Source organism: Scylla paramamosain, chromosome 33 (assembly GCF_035594125.1).
Source record: "Scylla paramamosain isolate STU-SP2022 chromosome 33, ASM3559412v1, whole genome shotgun sequence".
In the NCBI taxonomy this organism is placed as follows: domain Eukaryota; kingdom Metazoa; phylum Arthropoda; class Malacostraca; order Decapoda; family Portunidae; genus Scylla; species Scylla paramamosain.
This window is the reverse complement of record NC_087183.1, coordinates 5,239,868-5,244,867: the sequence shown is the minus strand read 5'-3', so window position 1 is coordinate 5,244,867 and position 5,000 is coordinate 5,239,868. Positions and strand designations below refer to the sequence as shown.

Sequence of the window (5,000 nt, the reverse complement as noted above, 5' to 3'; positions counted from 1 at the left end):
TTTTATGCGTTTAAATTTGAACTATACTTGATTTTAGTTACTTTTACCTTTGAATTTAACACTAATAGTATTTCAGTGCAGTTTTACAACCCTGTGTCATATGATTCTAGTTGTTGCGGCGCCATGCAAGAAATTTTTTAAAATCATTTCACTTTCCTTCGCCAAACTTTGCAGTGTTATGGATGTATTCATTCATACCCGTCTGAGGAGTGTCACTTCAACTATTTCATCAACACAGCGAGTCTCATAATTTGCACCTCTTATCTGCACAAAGTTCTGACATTTATTTTAAGGATATAGAGTTTATTTCGCTAAAGTCTGCAGTGTTATGGATATATTCAAACAGACGCCTGATAGTTGGGAAAATGTGTCGTTTTTCACACCGCTGATCTGCTTGCATGCGGCGTTCATTTTCAGGATACAAAGTTTATTTCAGTAAGCCGCGGCGTGTTTTGGATAAATTCATACATATAAGCAATTGACAAAGAAAATAAAGTCTTGCTTAACGGCTCCCTTCACTCCAACACTCCAACACTGCGGTTCTAACGTTTATTTCCAGCATGCAAAGTTGATTCACCAAACCTGACTTTTTAAATTTTTTAACAAACACATACAGAAAAACCAATCGGTAAACAAAATATACACCTTTTTGTGGCATTTATTTCCAGCATGCAAAGTTTATCCCACCAAACCGGGCCGTGTTTTAGATCAATGCAGCGAGTTAAATATATTCATGTCTAGCACCTCTCCACTCACACATACATTTTTAACAGAATCAAATCTGCGTTTTTCGTTAAATTTACTGAGCTAACCAAAATATATTCACATCTAACATCTCTTTTCACACCGACGCACATTTCTAGCATAATGAAATCCACATGTGTCGCGCGTCAGGCCAACTACACCCTGGGGAGGCAACAGCAAGTGGGGAATAATTTGTCAATATCACGCGAGTGGCGACAGAGATCACAGTTTGGCGGACAGCAGCAGGCACACGCAGGTAGTTAGCGGAAAATGCTTAGCGAACGGGAAAGAAGGGGGAAAAAACGTAGCGTGATTTATTTAGCGAACAGAGAACCGGAGAGTCGCTAGACTGGCGCATAATTGACGTGTGTGAAGCGCGATTTTTTCCTTTCCCTTTTTTCCCCTTTTGTTGTGTCCGAGGTCGTGAGGGAGAGTGGGGACAGGATACAGAGGAGGGGGAATATGGGTGAGTTTGTATGGGGCTTTTATGGAAGGGGAATCGAGGGGAAATGGAGGGGAATTCTGGCTTGGCGGGGTTGGGTGGAACTTTGGATGGTTTGACTCCGGCTGACTGGGCTTGGTTTTGACTCAGTTCAGTTAGTTTTGTGCCCGTCAGCCATCACGCGTTTTATTGGATTGGAAATGTCACTCCCGTTTGTCATTTTTTAAAGTGACAGCCTCGTTACAGTGCTTTTTAAAATATCAAAGGTTCCAGGCTGTACTTAACCTTCCGCCCGTTTTCGTTTGGTTTGATTATTTCTTTCAGTATGAGTACTCCGTTTTTTGTATTTAGGTGGTACTGTTTTGGTGTTTCTTGTCGTTATCGCTTAACGTTATTGTCTTGTTGATACTACTACTACTACTACTACTGCTACTGCTACTACTACTACTACTACTACTACTACTACTACTACTACTACTACTACCACTATTACTACTACTGCTGCTGCTGCTGCTGCTGCTGCTGCTGCTGCTGCTGCTGCTGCTGCTGCTGCTGCTGCTGCTGCTGCTGCTACTACTACTGCTGCTGCTACTGCTGCTACTGCCACTGCTACTACTACTATTACTACTACTACTACCATTTGTTACTGTTACGTTCCCAAGAGAACAGCTCTAACGAAATCATTAATATCATCAGCTTGTTTCCCACATTACCATAAGCATCTAGAAAAAAAAAGTGAAAGAAAAAATAAAGAAAACGAAGGGACAGAAAGAGAAACAAAGGAAGACCAAACCTAGCCACATTACAAAAGAGGACAAACTAAACTGGAAAGGAATAAAAACAAAGAAGTACTCAGTATTCGTGGAGCCTTTTACACCCTGGCCGTCTTGATGTTAAGGAGAGGGGAGGGGGGCGAGAGTAAAAGGGGAGTCGCGGCCCTAAGGGAATAAGGGAAGGGGAAGGAGAGAAAAGAGGTACTTGAGGAGAAGGTTAGAAGCACCGCCAGGGAGAGAAAATGGTTCGGTTTGTGGTTCTTAGTTATTGGTCTTTGGAAAATGGTGGCAGTAGTAGTAGTAGTAGTAGTAGTAGTAGTAGTAGTAGTAGTAGTAGCAGTTGAAGAGGAGGTTGAGGACAGGAGGAGGGAGGACATATTTCCTTTTTCACACACACACACACACACACACACACACACACACACACACACACACACACACACACACACCATAGCTCAGCGTGGAATGCCTTTTGTAAAATAGTGGTGAGTTTTTGTGTGTTTCCTTCCTTAAATAGAGTAGAGACGTGTACAGAACATTCTCTCTCTCTCTCTCTCTCTCTCTCTCTCTCTCTCTCTCTCTCTCTCTCTCTCTCTCTCTCTCTCTCTCTCTCTCTCTCTCTCTCTCTCTCTCTCTCTCTCTCTCTCTCTCTCTCTCTCTCTCTCACCGCCTTTAATCTCCTTACCATGTTCTCTATCTTCTTCATTTTCCCTCTCACTTCTTACTTTTTTTTCTCTCACTCTCTTCCTCTCACTTTTTTCCTCTTTCCCTCATCTTCGCTCTTTTCCCTCCCTCTCGCTCTCCTCTCACTCTCACTTCCTTTATCCTTTCTTTATAAGGCCTCTCTCTCTCTCTCTCTCTCTCTCTCTCTCTCTCTCTCTCTCTCTCTCTCTCTCTCTCTCTCTCTCTCTCTCTCTCTCTCTCTCTCTCTCTCTCTCTCTCTCTCTCTCTCCTTTACATTTCGTCTCATCGTTCCTCTTCCTTCCCATGTCATTCTGCTCTCACCATCCCCCCTTCTCTCTCTCTCTCTCTCTCTCTCTCTCTCTCTCTCTCTCTCTCTCTCTCTCTCTCTCTCTCTCTCTCTCTCTCTCTCTCTCTCTCTCTCTCTCTCTCTCTCTCTCTCTCTCTCTCTCTCTTCGTCCCGGAGATGCGTTTGTCTGTGTGATGTCTTGTCTGTGGCCAGTAACGTGTCGATTCTCATGGACTCGGTGCTTTGTAACACACACACACACACACACACACACACACACACACACACACACACACACACACACACACACACACACACACACACGTTCACACTTTCACTCCCTCTCCGTTTCTCTCTCAGTCTGTTCTGTCTCTCACTATCTCTGCTGCGGTTCCTATTGCTGGAGAGAGAGAGTGTGAGAGTGGCACGCTCGGTATTTGCATCTCGGGCGCTCATTCTTGAAGCGGGTGGAAATACGCGAGGAAGTGAAGGAGGATCTGGTTAGGAAAAATATTACCAACGTGTGGGAGAGACGCCATCAGTCAACACTTCAAACTTAATTCGTCTGCCATGAAATATTCGTGTGTGGCTCAGCTGAGGGGTGTGGAGAGAGAGAGAGAGAGAGAGAGAGAGAGAGAGAGAGAGAGAGAGAGAGAGAGAGAGAGAGAGAGAGAGAGAGAGAGAGAATTTGGAAACGCAAGTAGTCATTATAGATTATATTTTTCCACGTTTTCGTCTCATTCTCTTCGAACTCCATTCATGGTTACACATTGTCACACACACACACACACACACACACACACACACCGCATGACCCAGACACCACAGCACCCCGCCTCTCACGCCTTTACACAAACTCTGGGAAAAAGAAGTTTACATAAAGCCTGACATAACATGAATCCCTTAACACCTGCAAACCTGAGCTTGATAAATGTTGTACCGGAGCTAACCACGCGATGCCTCCCGCTCGGTTCCCTCCTGGGCGAGGTAAATGACTTCTTTTTAGTGCGTGCTGGTGGAAAGTGTGTCGTGTTCTGGCAAAACCGTGTGTGTGTGTGTGTGTGTGTGTGTGTGTGTGTGTGTGTGTGTGTGTGTGTGTGTGTGTGTGTGTGTGTGTGTGTCAGGAATGTTGCTTCCCCGTCGCGGCGTGGAAGTCTTCATGTCGCCGTGGGTTAGTCGCTTCTCACGCCTCACTGACAACTCTGACGGAAAGCCTAGCCGAGTTTGACGTGTGAATTGTAAAGATGTTACTCTTTTTTTTTTTTTATGGTCACAGTATCAATTGTTTGTTACTTTCTTATTTATCTATTTTCTACTTAGTTTTTGCCGTACATTTGGAGATATGGAATTTAAGTATACAGCTACCGATATTTTCTTCTTATTTTTACAGTATATGTTATTTGTTTGTTTGTTTCTTAATTTATGCATTTCTTAGTTTATGTAGTGTAATCTGAGATGTGAAATTCAAGTATACAGTTACCGATGTTTTCATATTATTTTCACGGTCTGTATTATTTTTTTTATTTGTTTATCTGCTTCTTTTTTAGTGTTTTTACCTTTTCACTACTTAGTTTTTGCAGCATAGGTGGAGATGTGACTTTCAAGGAGACAGTTACCGATGTTTTTTTCTTATTCCTATCCGCATTTTTTTTTTATTTATTTAGAATCTAGAGTATACATATTTGTCCAGCAAGTGGACTAAAACGCTAAAAGTTAAAGATGTGAATTTTAAAAGGGGCAGTTACCAACTTTTTTTCTTTATACTTTTTTTTTTTTTTTTTTTGTTAGTATTTACAAGATTTTCTATTCAATTGACTTAGAGCGCTAAAGTTTGAGGTTTTGATTTTCAAAGAATTAGTTTTCCATGTTTTTCCTCTCACCTTTTCTTAAGTGTTCTTCAGTTAGTGGACATCTTCACCACGTTTTTTTTCCTAATGAATGAACTAAAACTTTTTGTTTATTGGAGTGAATAATAAACTTTCTCATATACATCATATATTTTATGTCTAGGTAATTAGATTTAATTAATATAATTCTTTCAGTTAGTTATCTAAACTTACATTTTCCTTTC

At 41.8% G+C, this 5,000-nt stretch overlaps 1 long non-coding RNA gene across 1 annotated transcript in view; it reads left to right on the top strand.

The window, feature by feature from the left end:
* Positions 1 to 5,000, top strand: part of LOC135089479 (uncharacterized) — a 103,740-nt gene that overhangs the window by 43,815 nt on the left and 54,925 nt on the right. The gene's annotated exons all lie outside the window — the stretch shown is intronic.